This window comes from Gymnoscopelus microlampas, assembly GCF_963454915.1.
Source record: "Gymnoscopelus microlampas genome assembly, chromosome: 11".
Classification (NCBI taxonomy): domain Eukaryota; kingdom Metazoa; phylum Chordata; class Actinopteri; order Myctophiformes; family Myctophidae; genus Gymnoscopelus; species Gymnoscopelus microlampas.
In genome coordinates this window covers 259,744-276,937 of record NC_139948.1, presented here as the reverse complement: position 1 = coordinate 276,937, position 17,194 = coordinate 259,744, and the positions used below count along the sequence as shown (strand labels likewise).

General features: G+C 43.3%; 1 protein-coding gene and 1 pseudogene across 4 annotated transcripts in view; one reads left to right on the top strand and one right to left on the bottom strand.

Annotated features, from left to right (window-relative positions):
* pdxdc1 (pyridoxal-dependent decarboxylase domain containing 1) overlaps positions 1 to 10,566 on the bottom strand; it is a 75,371-nt gene extending 64,805 nt beyond the window's left edge. For 2 of the 3 annotated variants that reach the window (XM_084072510.1, XM_084072511.1), the window contains exon 1: positions 10,380 to 10,559. The gene's annotated coding sequence lies outside the window, so the exon portion shown is untranslated. Of the gene's footprint in view, positions 1 to 10,379 lie in introns of all 3 variants that reach the window. The other variant, XM_084072509.1, reaches the window with a different exon arrangement.
* Positions 10,567 to 13,638: 3,072 nt separating this feature from the next.
* LOC311055763 (ATP synthase subunit O, mitochondrial-like) lies at positions 13,639 to 14,553 on the top strand (annotated as a pseudogene). The gene is made up of 2 exons: positions 13,639 to 13,706; positions 13,974 to 14,553. The product of its transcript is annotated as an ATP synthase subunit O, mitochondrial-like (transcript).
* The last annotated feature ends 2,641 nt before the right edge of the window (positions 14,554 to 17,194 follow it).

Genomic DNA, 17,194 nt, shown 5'->3' with positions numbered 1-17,194 from the left:
CTGTGGCTGAGGAGGAGGGATAAGAACTGGGGGTCAAGGCAATGAAATGGGCCAGCTGCAGGGGGTGGCAGGGAGACGTCCCTGCCACCACTCCACCACCAGGAGGCGTTCCGGGGTTAAGTGAGCGAAACTCCAATGAGCGGTGGTCCCCGGCTGATGACCCTGCAGCTGACCCAAGGCGCCGTAGGAGGCGCGTCAGGCATATTTGCCCAGCAGAAACAACACCATACCTGTACAATCAATCTGATTTCTGGGTAACCAGTGACTACTGTGAAAGGGCAGTTGACGTCCAGGAAAGACCGGAGGACTTCCAGGAAAGACTGGATGACAGCAGGAAAGTCTGTACCGGGAGTGGGCGGCTAGTTACCCAACCCACTAGTCTCCTAGCCAGGAGACACCCAACTATAACTACGAAAACGAATAAGGAAAAACAACCCGAAGGCCCTCCGAGAGGCGGGATGGAAGATGGGCCTAACAGGACTGACTACACGGAAACGACCGGAACGAACATAGACAACGAGATGAAGACCTTCCGATTGTGCAGGTGTGGATGGGGGAAAGTGACCACATACAGGGGCCTGCGGATTCATCAGGGGAGAAAGAAAAAGGAGAGCGAGAAGAAAGGCATACAACATCCTTGCACTGCTCCGGCAGATAAGACAAGCAGGACCCCCAGCCGGGGAGAGAACCACAGAGCCGAGGGTCCTAACGTTGTTGTTGGCGTGCAGATGGTGGAGGAAGATCCCCCTGCGAGAAGCAGTACCCCCCTGGCATGTGAGCATGTAGAAGTTAGACCTCTCAGCCCCCCAGTCACCCAGCAAACAGAAAAGAGGGAACCAGGAAGAAAGAGCATCATCAAGTGGCCTAAAGCAAGTGATGTAAAGACATGGCAGAAGCTGGACTCAGACCTCAGTCTAGTGCTTGAGCACTCGCTACGTGGTAATGTGGATAAGAAACTCAACCTGCTTGGAGACATCCTGTACGAAGAGTGCAGAGCTAGATTCGGAACGCTCACCAAAAAGCAGCACAACCCCCCTCCAAGAAAGGGGAGGAGGGAGGTCGAAATCGATGCTCTGGTGCAAAATCGGCGCCAGCTCCGCAGGAGATGGAGAAAAGCATCGGCTGAGGAGAGACAAGGCCTGAAGGTGCTTTGGGATGAGGTGAGACAAAAGCTGGCCTGCATGCGAAGAGCAGAACGTATTCGCAGACGCAGGAAAAGAAAGGAGAAAGAAAGAGCTAGCTTCATGAGGAATCCCTTCAAGCACGCCCGTCAGCTTCTGGAGGAGAAGAGAAGTGGGAGATTGGAAGCCACCAAGGAGGAAATTGAGCAGCACATCAGGGGACAATACAGCGACCCAAAGAGGAATGTTCCCTTAGGTTCGCCTGGATACGTTCCCCCTCCACCTCCTCCAACCACACAGTTCGACAGCTCCCCTCCCCGGCTGAGTGAGGTAAGAGCAGTCGTCAAGAAAGCGAGGTCAGCATCAGCTCCTGGGCCGAACGGATTCCCCTACAAGCTCTACAAGAACTGCCCCCAAGTGCTGAAATGCCTATGGAGGCTCATGAGCACAGCATGGAAGAACCAACTCATACCATCGGAGTGGCAAAGAGCTGTGGCGGTGTTCATTCCGAAAGAACAGGAGTCCCGCAACATCAGTCAGTTCAGGAGCATTGCACTGCTGAACGTCGAGGGAAAGGTCTTTGCAGTCATGGCCAAGAGACTAACATCTTACCTCATAGAGAATGGCTATATCGACACCAGTTGCCAGAAAGCAGGAGTGCCAGGTTTTCCAGGATGCGTGGAACATTCTTCCATGATTTGGGGGCTGATCCAGAGGGCCAAGCAGGAGAAGAGCGACCTCCACGTGGTGTGGCTTGACCTCGCCAACGCTTACGGTTCTGTCCCTCACAAGCTCATCCAGTTTGCATTGGAATTCTTCCACATCCCTGATTCCATCAACAACCTGGTAACCAGCTACTTCAGGGACTTCCAGATGTGCTTCAGCCTCCAGGACTTTACAACAGGGTGGCAGCGTCTGGAAGTAGGCATCGCCATGGGGTGTTCCATCTCCCCAGTCCTGTTTGTCGCAGCCTTTGAAATCATCCTCCGCGGAGCCCGTCAGACCGTAGGAGGAATAAGGCTGCAGACAGGGCAGAGGCTTCCACCACTCCGAAGCTACATGGACGATGTCACTGTGGTGCTGCAGACAGCCCCATGCACAAGAAGGTGCCTGAAGAGGTTGGACGAGCTGGTGACATGGGCAAGGATGAAGATAAAACCGTCCAAATCTCGAAGTCTCTCCTTGCGTAAAGGCACCAGGAACGACAATACCACCTTTGTCGCAGGAGGCGAGCAAATCCCTCTACTGGCCAACCAGTCCATCCAAAGCCTAGGGAGGGAGTACAACGCAGATCTGTCGGACAAGCATGCAGGCAAGGCAGTACGGAAACAACTCTCAGAAGGCCTGGCGAGCATCAACAAGAGCCAGCTCCCCGGGAAGTACAAATTGTGGTGCTACAACTTCACATTGTACCAAAGGGTTATGTGGCCACTGAAGATGTGCGAGATTCCATCCTCAACAGTCAACGGGTTGGACAGACTAGCCAACTCCTACATTCGGAAGTGGCTGGGCCTACCGCGTGGCTTCTCCGACACAGGCTTATTTGGGGCAACTTCGCTGCAGCTGCCAATCCAGTCCATCACCCTGGGCTATAAGCAGGAGAAGGCCAGGTTGGTTCTTGAGCTGAAAGAATCCTCGGATCCTACCGTGAGGAATGCACTTGTCCCCATCCGAACAGGCCGGAAGTGGCAAGCAGGCCCAGAGGTTGCCAATGCCATCGGCAGGCTCCAACACCAGGACATAGTTGGCAGCAGTGTTGTGCCTGAACGCGTTCAATGAACGATCGTTCATGAACTCGTTCATATTTTGGGCGAACGTGAACTGAACGTACTGTATATCCGCTAGATGAACGTTATCGTGAACGCGTTCATTCTGGCGTTTGTGAACGGCGTTCTCTCACAGTTTAACTTCGTTCAAGAGTGTCCCAAATTTCCATGGTTACATCGGTTTGTCATGTTGTATTTCATCCTATTCTGTGTTTCCGAGGCGTCTTGAACGCACCATTAGCCAAAAAAAGAGAAAAGCAAGGCGGTGACTAAACATTCATCTGCGCAGCGCGCCGGAGTCCGACTCCGAGTGAACAGTCTCATTGCAGCGACAGCTAGTGAGCAGCACAGACAGTTACGGCCACTCGGCCAGGGTGAAGAGCTGACACTTTATCCGCTCTGCGAAGCTCATTTCCCGGCCACAAGCATTTGGAAGTTGACTTGTGTCTCTTACAAAATATCGGTGTTGTTTCCTTGGCTTCACTGCCGTCAAAATTAACTTGAAGCTGGGCTGAATTAATAAGTAAACACCGCGGAACGGCGAGATGAGTTTGGGATGTCACAACAACATGTCCGTGGCTGATGCGTCGTACCGTAGCCTACAGCCGACTTTAGGACGGTAGCCCCGGCCCCCGAACCTCTGAATGAACGTATTGTAGTCTGGACGTCCGACCCGACTTTATTTTGGGATTAAAAGTGGACTTAGTCTTCTGCACCTGGCTTTTGATGTTAACAGTGTCATACACTCACTTTGACAAGCCCCCAGCCCCCCCCCCCCCAAGATTAATGAAAATCTTTAGAAAATAGCAGATCTACAAGCTCACTGTGTTGCACCGTGACCTGTTGTGAGCTTGTAGATCGGCTATTTTCCAATATCCAAAACTTAAATAGGGCTGAAGTGATACATGTATTTGTAAAATCTACTAAGTAACTAGTAACTCAAGTTTTCAAATAATTAAAAATAAGTACAATATTTGCCTCTGAGATGTAGAGTAGAAGTAAGTAAGTACTGAAAACTGCTAATACTCTAGTAAAGTAAAAGTACCTCAAAATTGTACTTAAGTACAGTACTTGAATAAATGTGCTTAGTTACTTTACACCACTGGAAATAATAAATATAGGGTGCTTTGTGTATGTACACCAGAGAGGATATAATGTATAAGAAAATTAAATAAATAACATTGGTTTTATAATGTATTGGATAAATAATAAAAGTATAGTAATAATAATAATATATTTGGATGCATCCTGCTCCATATACAATACAATGCACTGCTTTTCAGTTCATCATTCAAGTTTGAGACAATAAAAAATATGCGATTAATATGCGATTAATCGCGCGATTAACTACACAAATCATGCGATTAATCGCGATTAAAAATTTTAATCGCCTGACAGCACTAATATATATTGAAAAAAAAGAACGAAAAAGAACTGAACTAGTTCATTTTTTGAACGATGAACTTTAGTTCAAAATTTTGAATTATGAACTGAACTTTGAACTAGTTCATTTTAAAATTTGTGAACTGAACTTTGAACTAGTTCATATTTTAAGTGAACTTTCCCAACACTGGTTGGCAGGGTGCAAGTAGGGAGAGCGGGGCTTGGCTGGGGAGATTCTCCACGCCTCTGGTCCAAGGCCACGAAGAGGGAACGGAAAGCCATGGTCGTGGAAGAGGTGTCAAGGGCGAACCAGGAGCAGTATACCATCAAGGCCGTGTCACAAGGTCGCCAAGGGAGATGGACCACTTGGGAAGGCACCATCAGGAGACCCCTCAGCTGGGCCGACCTGTGGAAGATGCCACAAGCCAGACTCAGCTTTCTGCTCAGGGCAACATACGACACATCGCCGTGCCCCAGAAACCTCCACCAGTGGTTTGGCAAGGAGGAGAGCTGTTCCCTGTGCAGTGCACCCAATGCCAGCCTACAGCACTTGCTGTCAGGCTGCAAAGTCGCACTGACGCAGGGGCGCTACACATGGCGGCACGACCAAGTCCTGACAAAGGTGGCCGAAATCCTGGAGAGCTGCAGACAAGATGCCAACAATCAGCCCATAGCCAAACATCTTCCTGTGAGGTTTGTGAGGCCAGGGGAAGGCAGAGGAGACACCAGCCGACGAGGCCCCCGGAGTGTCCTTTCTCAGGCAAGGGACTGGAGCATGAGGGCCGACATCGGCAAACAGCTGCATTTCCCCCGTGAGATTACCACCACTTCACTCCGGCCAGACATCGTGCTTTGGTCGGCTGCTACCAAGTCTGCCATGCTCATAGAGCTCACCATCCCCTGGGAGGAGGGAATCCAAGCCGCCTATGAGCGGAAAGCAGCCAAGTACGCAGACCTGGCTGCCGAGTGTAGAGAGGCAGGCTGGTCCACTACCTGCTATCCTGTGGAAGTAGGCTGTCGGGACTACGTCAGCACATCAACAACAAGGCTGCTTCGAGATGTGGGAACAACTGGGGCTAAGCTCCGAAGGGAAACCAAGGCCATTGCTGAGGAAGCAGAGAAAGGTAGCTTCTGGCTGTGGCTGAGGAGGAGGGATAAGAACTGGGGGTCAAGGCAATGAAATGGGCCAGCTGCAGGGGGTGGCAGGGAGACGTCCCTGCCACCGCTCCACCACCAGGAGGCGTTCCGGGGTTAAGTGAGCGAAACTCCAATGAGCGGTGGTCCCCGGCTGATGACCCTGCAGCTGACCCAAGGCGCCGTAGGAGGCGCGTCAGGCATATTTGCCCAGCAGAAACAACACCATACCTGTACAATCAATCTAATGCTATCTGGCATCTAGAGTAACAGCCCATTCACCCAAACAGCAAAGTCAGATCTGATTGGATCTGACTTTTCTGTTTGGGATTGTATAAAACAACTTTAAACTCAGATTGCAGCTGTATGCAAAGCTTGGATTATCCTATTATTACTCTCCGCAGGAGAGTTTTGTTTTCACTTTCTAAATATGACACACCGATTGGTCAAGCCTCACGTGACACGTGACAATACGGTGAAATACTGTATAAATACATGGCATCACTTTGACTGTCAAAGTGAGGTAAGACAGGAACCATCACGAAATGGCTGCATGGCTGATACATAATTGGCAGATAGGACAGATAGGACACTTATATAGACAGGAGGGATATGACACTTACACAGACGGATAGGACACTTACAGTACACAGACAGGACGGATAGGACACTTATACAGACAGGACGGATAGGACACTTATACAGACAGGACGGATAGGACACTTACATAGACAGGAGGGATATGACACTTACACAGACAGGACGGATAGGACACTTACAGTATACAGACAGGACGGATAGGACACTTACAGTATACAGACAGGACGGATAGGACACTTACAGTATACAGACAGGACACTTATACAGACAGGAGGGATAGGACACTTACACAGACAGGAGGGATAGGACACTTATACAGACAAGACGGATAGGACACTTATACAGACGGATAGGACACTTATACAGACAAGACGGATAGGACACTTATACAGACGGACAGGACACTTATACAGACAGGACGGATCGGACACTTATACAGACAGGATGGATAGGACAGTTAGAACATAAGAATTAGAACATTCCCAACATTCCCAACACAAGTCTGGTAAGAGTGAGGTAAGACAGGAACAATCACGAAATGGTTGAGAAATGGCGGATACTGTAACAATTGGATAGGACACTTACACAGACAGGACGGATAGGACACTTACACAGACAGGACGGATAGGACACTTACATAGACAGGACGGATAGGACACTTATACAGACAGGAGGGATAGGACACTTATACAGACAGGACGGATAGGACACTTATACAGATAGAACATTCCCAACATTCCCAACAGCGGAAAGTTGTGCTCCGAGGAGCACTTTTTCTAGTTATTATTATTATTATTATTATTATTACCCTTATTATTACTATTATTATTACCCTTATTATTATTATTATTATTATTATTATATGTTATGAGCAACTTTCTGTCAATCAATTCTGTGCTGGTGATTATTTGTCTAAGTGTTGCAGTTTGGAAGCACATTGGTCCTCACTAATGCTTGTAATAAGATGGCACCATTTCATCTAGAAGTAAAAGTATTGAAAATGGGAAAGTAAAGAATTAAAGAATCCTCAAACGTGTACTTAAGTAGATAGTTACTTTACACTGAATGTCCAAAACTGTTACTTTTCAGGAAATGTAAAATAAGAACCTGTGTTCCCATGGGTCCAATGTAGTTCTTATTTAGTCACAAAGTCACAATCTCTTGTGATACTTTTCATTGGTTAAATATGTATATAACCCACAGAAACTAAACCTGCTGTCTCTATTTTGGCCATGTCATTTTTTTCCCCCAAAAATGTCAAACACGGCAAACATCATGCTCACACAACACGATGTGTGCTTGTTATAGACTGCCTATTTTCACTACTTTGGCACAACACTGTCACACAGCAAAGTATAGAATAGGACATGCATTTTAAAATAATAAAACAAATACTAATATTAATAATAGCAAATATTGTACTTTTACTCCACTACAATTATGTGAAACGTTAGTTACAAGTTACTTTGCAGATATAAATTATTATATTATAAAACATACATTAACCCCTTTAGCCCTATTTTATACCTAGTAGGCTATTTGAAAATAGGAGATCTACAAGCTCACAACGTGTCGCGATGTGTCATGTTGTGAGCTTGTAGATCTGCTATTTTCAAACATTTTAGTACTTTTACTTTTGGTACTTTAAGTATATTTTGATGCCAATACTTTTGTACTTTTACTCAAGTACATTTTGAAGTCTGGACTTTTACTTGTAACATTTCTATATTGCAGTATTGATACTTTTACTCAAGTAAAATATTTGAGTACTTTCTCCACCACTGCGTGACACCACAAACGACAAGACGTAAAGATTATGGACAGCAGAGACATCACAGAATAGGCTCTATGCACAGCAGCCATACTGGAAAGAAATTAGGCCTCTTCCTCACTTCCTTACCAATGATACTAATGAAGGCTCTGTACCATTAGTGAAGCACAGTGGTTCATTTATTTCAATGACCCCCCCCCCCATAACTCTGATAGTTACACACTCGTAACGGGCCATTTGGAACCCCCTCAAGGAACCATGGACCACACTTTGAGACCCACTGGTGTAGCAGAGTGTTTCCAGTGAGCCAACATGCACAATATCTGTTTGAGCAGAATGGAACAGAGCCTTCATTAGTATCACTGGTAAGGAAGAAAGGAAGAGGCCCAATTTATTTCCAATATGGCTGCTGTGCATAGAGCCTATTGAGGCAGGTGCTAAAGTACCGTAACACCAGTACAGTAGCTGTAAAGTACCTGCCCACCACAGTGGAGTCTCCCTTCTATTATTATTACTATGCTTCAATGTGTTATTTGCTTAATTTAGACCGGGAAAGTATCTCTGTCACTTTTAGATGTCTTAGGCTATTAAAAAATAGCAGATCTACAAGCTCATAACAAACGACATGAGCGCTATGAGCTTGTAGACCTGCTATTTTTGAAAAATCGTGAAAATGTGTGCAAATCTTTGAATATATATATTTCTTTTAAATGCGGTTTTGGGTGGTCCTAAAAAAAAAAGTTGAAAAATGTTTTTGGCCACCGACCCCGATCAAAATATGTTGTTCCAGGGACCCCCAGAAGCAAATATTTGAGTTAAAATTGTTTAAAAATATATACATATTCAAAGATTTGCAAAAAATGTTGAAGATTTTTCAAAAATAGCAGATCTACAAGCTCATAGCGCGGCACCGAGTGCCGCACTATGAGCTTGCAGATCTGCTATTATTGAATAGCTAAAGTAGGCTATAAAATAATGATTATAGCTCAAATCTAAAATAAATGACACACAGATGCGTTCCCGGATTGAATGGGCAGCGTTCTGTTCATCTTTGCATTGTCATGGTGCAGAATCAGTGCACAATCCACAGAACGAGGCTATTTTCATTCCAACTCAAGAATGTAAACTACTATCTACTTAGTTGCTCCCCGAGGCTACTAACTCTGCTACTATTTCCTTCTACAACACTGCAATGTGTTGTGAGCAAAGAGATTTGTTGTAGAATCTACAACAAATATCTTTGCTCACTTGTAGATCGGCTATTTCTGCCTAATGGTTGTCCGAGAATATGGACGGTCGTAAGCTTGTAGATCGGCTATTTGGAATTAGCTATTGGAAACATTTTAACAACACAAATCCTGTATGGGGGTCCCTGCCACAAAATATTTTCACGTGGGGGTCTGCGGCCAAAAAAAATAATTTGGGGATCCTTAACATGAAAATTGTTATCCGTCTGTCAGCCATTAAACTGTAGCCTACTATCTACATGTAAAATGGTTGGAGGTGGTCTCCCTCCCTGGTAACAGGATAGGTGGGCACTAGGGACATCTGGGCACCTTGAAGTCAAATTGGCTATTTTGTCCATAATGTTAAAACATTTAATATTTGGAAAATGTTTTTAAGTAAAGTAAAGTATACATGATTAGAACATGCTTAAACATTCGACAATTAAGGTCTAATATTTCTACAATTACTACAAATTGCTACAAAACTAGTATACCGTATCCAGTCATTTTGGGGCATAAAAAAAAAGTTGAAGGATAAAATTAAGTCTGATACCGTGCATGTTCACATCATGTATACTTTACATTACTTAAGACCATTAAAAAAAAAAAAAAAAAACATTTTCGACAAAATAGCCAATTTTACATCGAGGTTTACATCGACATTTGTAAAACTCTGTGAGTTATGAATGACGAATACTGAGGATTTTACTACAGTGTGACCAAAACATACTTTCAAAAGACACAGAGAATCAGCTGGCTTATTATTATTTGTATTATTACTAGCAGTGGTGGAAACTAAGTACATGTACTCAAATACTATGTATAAGTAAACATTTGAGGTATTTGTACTTTGATTGAGTATTTCCAATTTCCAATACTTTTACTTCTACTCCACTATCTCAAAAGGCAAATATTGTACTTTTACTCCAGTACAATTATTTGACAACTTTAGTTAGTTGCAGATATTGATTATTATTACAAAACATACATTAACCACTTCAGCCCTATATACATTTCGGCCATTTGAAAATAGCTATCTATTGTAGATCTGCTATTTTCAAAATATTTGTATACATTTGAAAACTTGAAATGGGACATTCTGCATAATGAGTACTTTCTACTGTATACTTTAAGTACATTTTGATACCATTACTTTTGTACTTTTACTCAAAAACATTTTTAATTCCGGACTTTTACTTGTACAGAGTATTTCTACATTGCAGTATTGATACTTTTACTTAAGTAAAACATGTGAGTACTTTTTCCATCACTGATCACTAGTAGTAGTAGTATTTTGTGTTGTTGTTGTTGTTGTTGTTGTTATTACATGTAAAACAGCTTAACATGAATGTAGTAAAAGTGTTTTTATTTTTCTCACCTTCAGTGTTGAATGGACGCAGCCGTCAGGCGTCGCTCCTCAGTGTTGACGCTGTGAGGTAAGAGTTAATAATAATGTGACAATTTAATAACAGCGGTTAATATAAGAATAGACAATAAAATAAGTGAATAACACAGGTTACTGCTGTGCTGTGTGTGACAGTTGAGTTTACTTCCTGGTGTCTCCTTGTCTTGTGTGTGTGTGTGCACGTTCAGCTGTGTTCTGCTGGCAAATATACGCCAGAAAATGTAAGACCTCCGGTGGACAATCTCTTCGGAATAAGAGTTTATCTAGAGTAAACAGAAGCCATTGAAAAACGATTCATTTTCACATTAAAACTATAACTTAGGCATTTAAACGAAGCTATACAACACAAATTATGTTTCTGTGTAACGAAAACGGGTTTAATAACATTAAGAATTTATCTAAATGGATAAATGCTGTTCACTGGAGTGCAAAGGCTTTACACATTGGACAGGAGATGGTTCTTTGTGTCAGCACTTGTGACATACGCACGCACTAGGGGAAACCTCCTTTACCACGCCACATTCTCAGCCAAACCGGAGAGGTGTAAAAAAAAAGTGTTGAGGTCTCCCCGAGCGTGTGCGTATGTCACAAGTGCTGACACGAAGAGCCGTCTCCTGTCCAGCTTCAACTATTGTCTGAAAACTGCACTTTTCTGACCTCTCACACGCACGCACGCACACACACACACACACACACACACACACACACACACACACACACACACACACACACACACACACACACACACACACACACACACACACTCTAGCACATATACTACAAATCTACTTATATGTCTTGCCCTGTATGTTGTTAAATAATATACGTTTTTAATTGATTGGTTAATTGAGTAGGTGATTAACTTCAATCTACTATTGATTATTTGTAGAATATTTTGTTTGCTTCTGCAAATAAACAATAATATAATAATAATAATAACTTTCCAAAAGTGACCTGGCCTAGAGGCAGCATAATTACAACAATGGACAAACAATAGAAAAACAATATCTAACACACACAAATGTACACAATATCTAGTTAAAGTGCAAAACAGGATCAGAAACTCAAGGGGTTATAACAACTTCATCTACGGAAATTGTACAATTGTATATTAGGGTTAGGGTTTGGGTTAGGGTTATGTGTAAGTGCACTTTGAAAGGGGATTAATAGCTCGCATTCCACCAATTTCAATGTGAAACAACCTGCCTTAATTGACGGCAGTTATCACATCGTGGTTAGCCAAGGGGTATGGAAAATGTGCTAAGTGCACATTTAATGGGGATCAATAGCCAATTAAAATCTTTAACAACCTGTTAGGGAACTTAGAAGTACTCTAGTATAAGCCATTTAAAATAAATGTATGTATTTTAAAAAACATTAATTACGTTAATCTTATTTTGAAGGCAACCAGAAACCTTATATTTTCTAGCTCAAATACCGGAAGTCTTACATTTCTCAGCAGAACAAAGCTGTGTACGTCGACGTTCCACGTTGGCACCACTGACTGTGGCGATGACGTCACGTTGTGGGCGGAGCGGGTTCACACCGGGATATCCTCCTGACCTACTGTAATGTAGCAGTAGAGCTAGAGGGTCAATATTGACGATCACTGAGTGAATGATCAGAGATGTGTGATAGATAGATAGATAGATAGATAGATAGATAGATAGATAGATAGATAGATAGATAGATAGATAGATAGATAGATAGATAGATAGATAGATAGATAGATAGATAGATAGATAGATAGACGGACAGACGGACAGACAGACAGACAGACAGACAGGCAGACAGACAGACAGACAGAAGGTTGAGAATCACTGTTTTACAGTATTATGTATTTAAATATTTGCCATATTGTATTGTATGATTATATGATTAGATCTCTGAAACATATTTGGGCAGGACTGACATGATGTTGATGATGTCAGTTTTATCCGGGCAAAATGTGAGGGGACATATCGTACATCCATTCAGATGACATGCAGACAGCTGAGCCCTTCAGTAATACACCTTTAAAACAAGAGTCCATTTAATCTATTAAATCTATTATCTATATCATTCTGAACCGTTTTTCCATTTCGAGGATATATACATTGAACAGTAACCACAGTACCAAATTATATATGTGACGAGGGTGAAATGAGGGGTTCTTAAAAAAATTGTAATTGTTTTATTGGTGGCTAATGTATAACTGTTTTCCTCATTTAACCCCACCATCTTATTAATTGTGTGTCATTATATTTTGCACTGTATTATATTTTACAATCGTTTTCCCCCGGCTCATTCATTGAGAGACATGTACAACCACTGACTGAAGGCGATGCTGTATGGTGTAAATGCACAGTAAACTGGTCCAAGTCCAATTACATTCAGGCGGAGAGAAGAAGAAAAGAAGACAAAGACGACTGGCCTAAAATCCTCTTCCCTTACCCCCATATATGGACATGCAGAGTTTCCCCTGAACCAAACCCGTGTTGAGTATCCAAAAGCACTTTATTGGCACCGCACTTTACTCTTGAAGTAGTTGTTGCATAGAACCCCTGGTGACCCAGCCTGCACATTTTGCACAACTTTACAATTCATTTTATAGTTGTTGTGTAGATTGTTGTTTTGTGTTTAGATAGGTTTTATTAGTATAGTTGTTTATTTTGATTGTTTTTATGGCGCAGATGCCACCTGTTTAGGGCTAATAAATGATTTACTTACCTTTGATCCATTGTATCCGTGTCCAGTTCCTCAAGGGATTTCTAAGTGTGTACTCTAAAAACCAAAGTATTGAACTTACCAGTAACTCGAACCTGTGAAGCCTGTGAAAGAAGTAAAGTGTATTCAAAAGGGGACTTTCCCTCTATAACAAAAGTGGCGTAGTCGACAAACAACCAAATTCAGATTGGACTCACAATAATTACGCACCCAGCACTTTATTGTGTATTTATATTTTATTGTTGTGAGTTTGATTCGAATTATTGATTAAAGAGAAGAGTGCAATAGCGCAAGCTAATTGCAAGTCAAATGTGATACAATAACGGCCTTGTTCACATATACATTTAGGCTGATTTATATTACTATTATATTTTCCAATCAATATAGTAGTGACCATAACGCAGACAAAACACTCAAACATTAGCAGAACTATACCAGAAATGTGTTTATAAAGTCCAACACAGTGACCAGTATTTCCAAAACAGAAACCTTTTCCATTTTGGACCCCAAACGGCTGTCGGAGAAAATGGCAGCACACACGCTAGCACAGCAGGTCCGTCAGTTCAGCTCATCTATGATCAGACACGCCCAGGGGTGCAATGCTCAGTGGACGGGGTTGCACGCCGAGCAACCACTTATTTGGCCAGGGGGACGTGCAGGCACACGCATAGATTTAAAACTACTTTAAATTCACACTTCATCAAAGTTTACAAAGGCTCCCGACTCACGCCAGGCACATTAACATAGGAATTAGCCTACATGCATATCAATTGTCCATTGTGTGACCTGTACTGTAGGTGTTAAGCGACGTGCGCGTCACGTCATTAAAATAGAGAGCAACCACTTCTCAAATGAGCATAGCATCACTGGACACGCCTTGCTGGTTAAACCTCTTATCCAGGTCTATGGAGTCGAGGGCCGTTATGCTACTGCTCTGTACTCTGCCGCCAGCAAGCACAACAAGCTGGATCAGGTGGAGCGAGAATTGGCCAAAGTTTTTACCCTCATCAAGGACCCCAAGCTTTCTGGCATCAGCGTGAACCCCCATGTGAAACGCAACGTCAAACAGCAGACGTTCAATGACGCTCTTACCAAGACTAAGCTCTAGCCCATCACCATCAACCTCATCAATGTTTTGGCGGACAACGGCCGGCTGACACTAACTGGTGACGTCATCGCCACCTTTGGGAAGATGATGAGTGCTCACCATGGAGAGGTCTTGTGTTCTGTCACCACCGCTCATCCTCTGGATGAAGCCGATCTTGCTGACCTGAAGGTTGCCCTCAAGAGTTTCCTTCAGAAAGGTGAAACTATCAAGCTGGAAACAAAGTCTGACCCCTCCATTCTTGGTGGCATGATTGTCAGTGTTGGAGACAAGTATGTGGACACGTCAACCAAAATGAAGATTCAGAAACTGACCAAGCTCATCAAGGAAACCTAATTGCACATTGCTACCTGTTCCAGCACTGCTATTTCTGCAAAGCCATTGTCTATTGTTGAGTTGATCTCAATGTAATAAAACTCCCAAAAGTGAAGAAAAAGGAGGGGAAAAAAGTTTTTAATTTTAAGGACCCCCAGTTTGATACCATAGTCTATTTCTGGGACCCCAATCTACATTGTAAAATTTGACTCTCAGAGTTATAGTCCCATAAGGTTCCATTTGGACCCTGGTAGTCGCCGGGCCCGAAGTTGAAAATCATGTTATATCAGAATGACCGTGACATCATCAATGAGTGATAGTTTGAGTATATAAACAAATGTCAGATTGACTACTTTATAGATTTGCACTTGTAATGAAGAATGAACCTCTGAAGAGTATCAACAGTTGATGTTTAATAAAGTCAGAGCGTGCACTGGTGTCGCGGCGGCAGCATTAGCAGGTGTGCTTGGTTACTTTTACATGCAGAAAAGAACGTCATCCGAGGCCTCGAAGAAGATGAACCAGGTCCTCATCAGAGAGAAGAAGGGATGGGAGGCCATGAAAGACAAACTGATCAAAAGGCTCCTCGCTCAAGAAGAGCAGATCCAGGAAATGGAGGAAGAGCGGAGGACCAGGGAGTTCAAGATGACGACAATGCAGAAGTGGCTGGAGGAGATGGAAGCGGAGGAGAAGAGGAGCTGCCAGGTGATCGCGACGCTCAAGGAGGAGAGGTGGCACGAGAGGAACAAATGGGAGGAGGAGAGGTTCAGACTTATCCGAGAGAAGGAGGCTTTGGCGGAACAGAAGACAGCAGAGGACAGTGTAATGAAAACGGCAGAGACAGAGGAGGTTCAAGAAGAGAACAAGGGGACAAATCAGGTGACGGGGTCCCACCAGGGTGAGGAGGACGTGAAGAACAAGATGAAGACAACAGAGAAAACGGAAGAGGACAGGGAGGATGTTCAAGAGGAGAACCCATGGTCAAACGAAGCAAATGCATCGCCCCAGGAGAAGAGGACCAAACAAGAGGAGAGACTCCAACTGTTTTTCATTTATTCAACTCTCATATTCAGTGTGTTGCTGTATTTCTTTTTCTTTTAAAACTAATTGTCGGTTTTTCCAAATATTAGCTTTTCAGGCGAGAGTTCAAATGGACCCTTACCTGTCTGTAGCTCTGAGAGTGTACGGATGGGAACTAAACGGACCTGTAAGGGTTACGGGTCCATTTGGTTAATTCATTCAGAGTTAAATTACCACGTTTACAGTGTAGATAGAAGATAGGGGACACCAGTAACATTTAAAGCGGTCTCCATTAATGGGCATGTTAAGTTTGTGTTGCCCACCCACGATCCACTCATCGTCCACCATCCACCGTATACCTAAAAGGCAATTTTAAGAAATAGATCACATGGGGAGAGAGATTCAGAGCAAATGCATTGGTGTCCACATCAGTGAGAAACTGACCTGGGACATACACACCACACTGGCCACCTGGTGAAGAAGGCACAGCAACGATCCGTTATATCAGGCGACTAACCAAATGGACCCTAATCCTAACCAAATAAACCCTATGGAATGTCTGAAACATTTGGGAACTATCAAGAACCGCTCAGATCCTCAAAGGTAGAGGCTGAGCTGCTGGAGATTGGTCTCTGGCGGGGCAAGGCACAACTGCCAAAGACGTGATATGTGGAGAAACATTATCAATGCCTTATAGGGGGCAAAGAGCATACGTAATTTAGTAAGTAAATTACTTTGTAAACGACCTGGACCTTTATGGGTCCATTTGGTTTCAGAGCTGTCAATTAAGACTTATTACAATTTAAAAGGTTGAGGTTCACTGCTCTACAGAGGGACCACCAAGAGCATCCTGACTGGTTACATCACTGCCTGGTATGGGAACTGTAACTGACCTCAACTGCAAAAACACTCAATTTATATAGCACTTTTCTCTGTACTCAGTCACTTTACAAAACAAACAAAAACAACTTTATTAAGGAAATAACTAGTTAAAAAGGCTAAAACTAAGAAAACAAAAACATTAAAATTAAGAGCCAAAAGGGGGGATTAGAATTAGGTGAGGAATGCGAGTCTGAAGAGATGGGCTTTGAGGCCCACGTCTCGAGGGAGGTTTTGAACATGATGAGGGTGAGGGCAGCTTTGACGTGGGCTGGGAATGAGTTCCAAAGGGAGGGGGCAGCAACTGAGAAAGCCCTGTCACCCTAGGTTCGTCGGGGTGACAGGGCACCAAGAGGTTGGCATCACCAGACCTGAGGGAACGGGAGGGGGCAATTGTGTGTGATTTGAACACATTATCCAGTCATCTAATATATAGCAGTCAGATTAATGAATGGATGAAGGAATGAATGAATGAATAATATAATAAAAATTACAAAAAATACAATAAAATAAAAAAGTGTGATCTGAATTGACCTACCACACAGTGGTTCCAACCTTTTCTTCTTGGAGCCCCCTTTCCTTACAGCTGACATATGCTGAGACCCCCCACAGGTTGAGGAGGTTGCCCAACACCAGTGTTGGGTAAAGTGCGTTAGTAACGTAACGCCATTACGTAATATATTACCGAATTTCGGTAACGGTGATATGACGCGTTACTACAAGGAGAAGCTGTACTATATTATTAAAATGACACTACGTTACT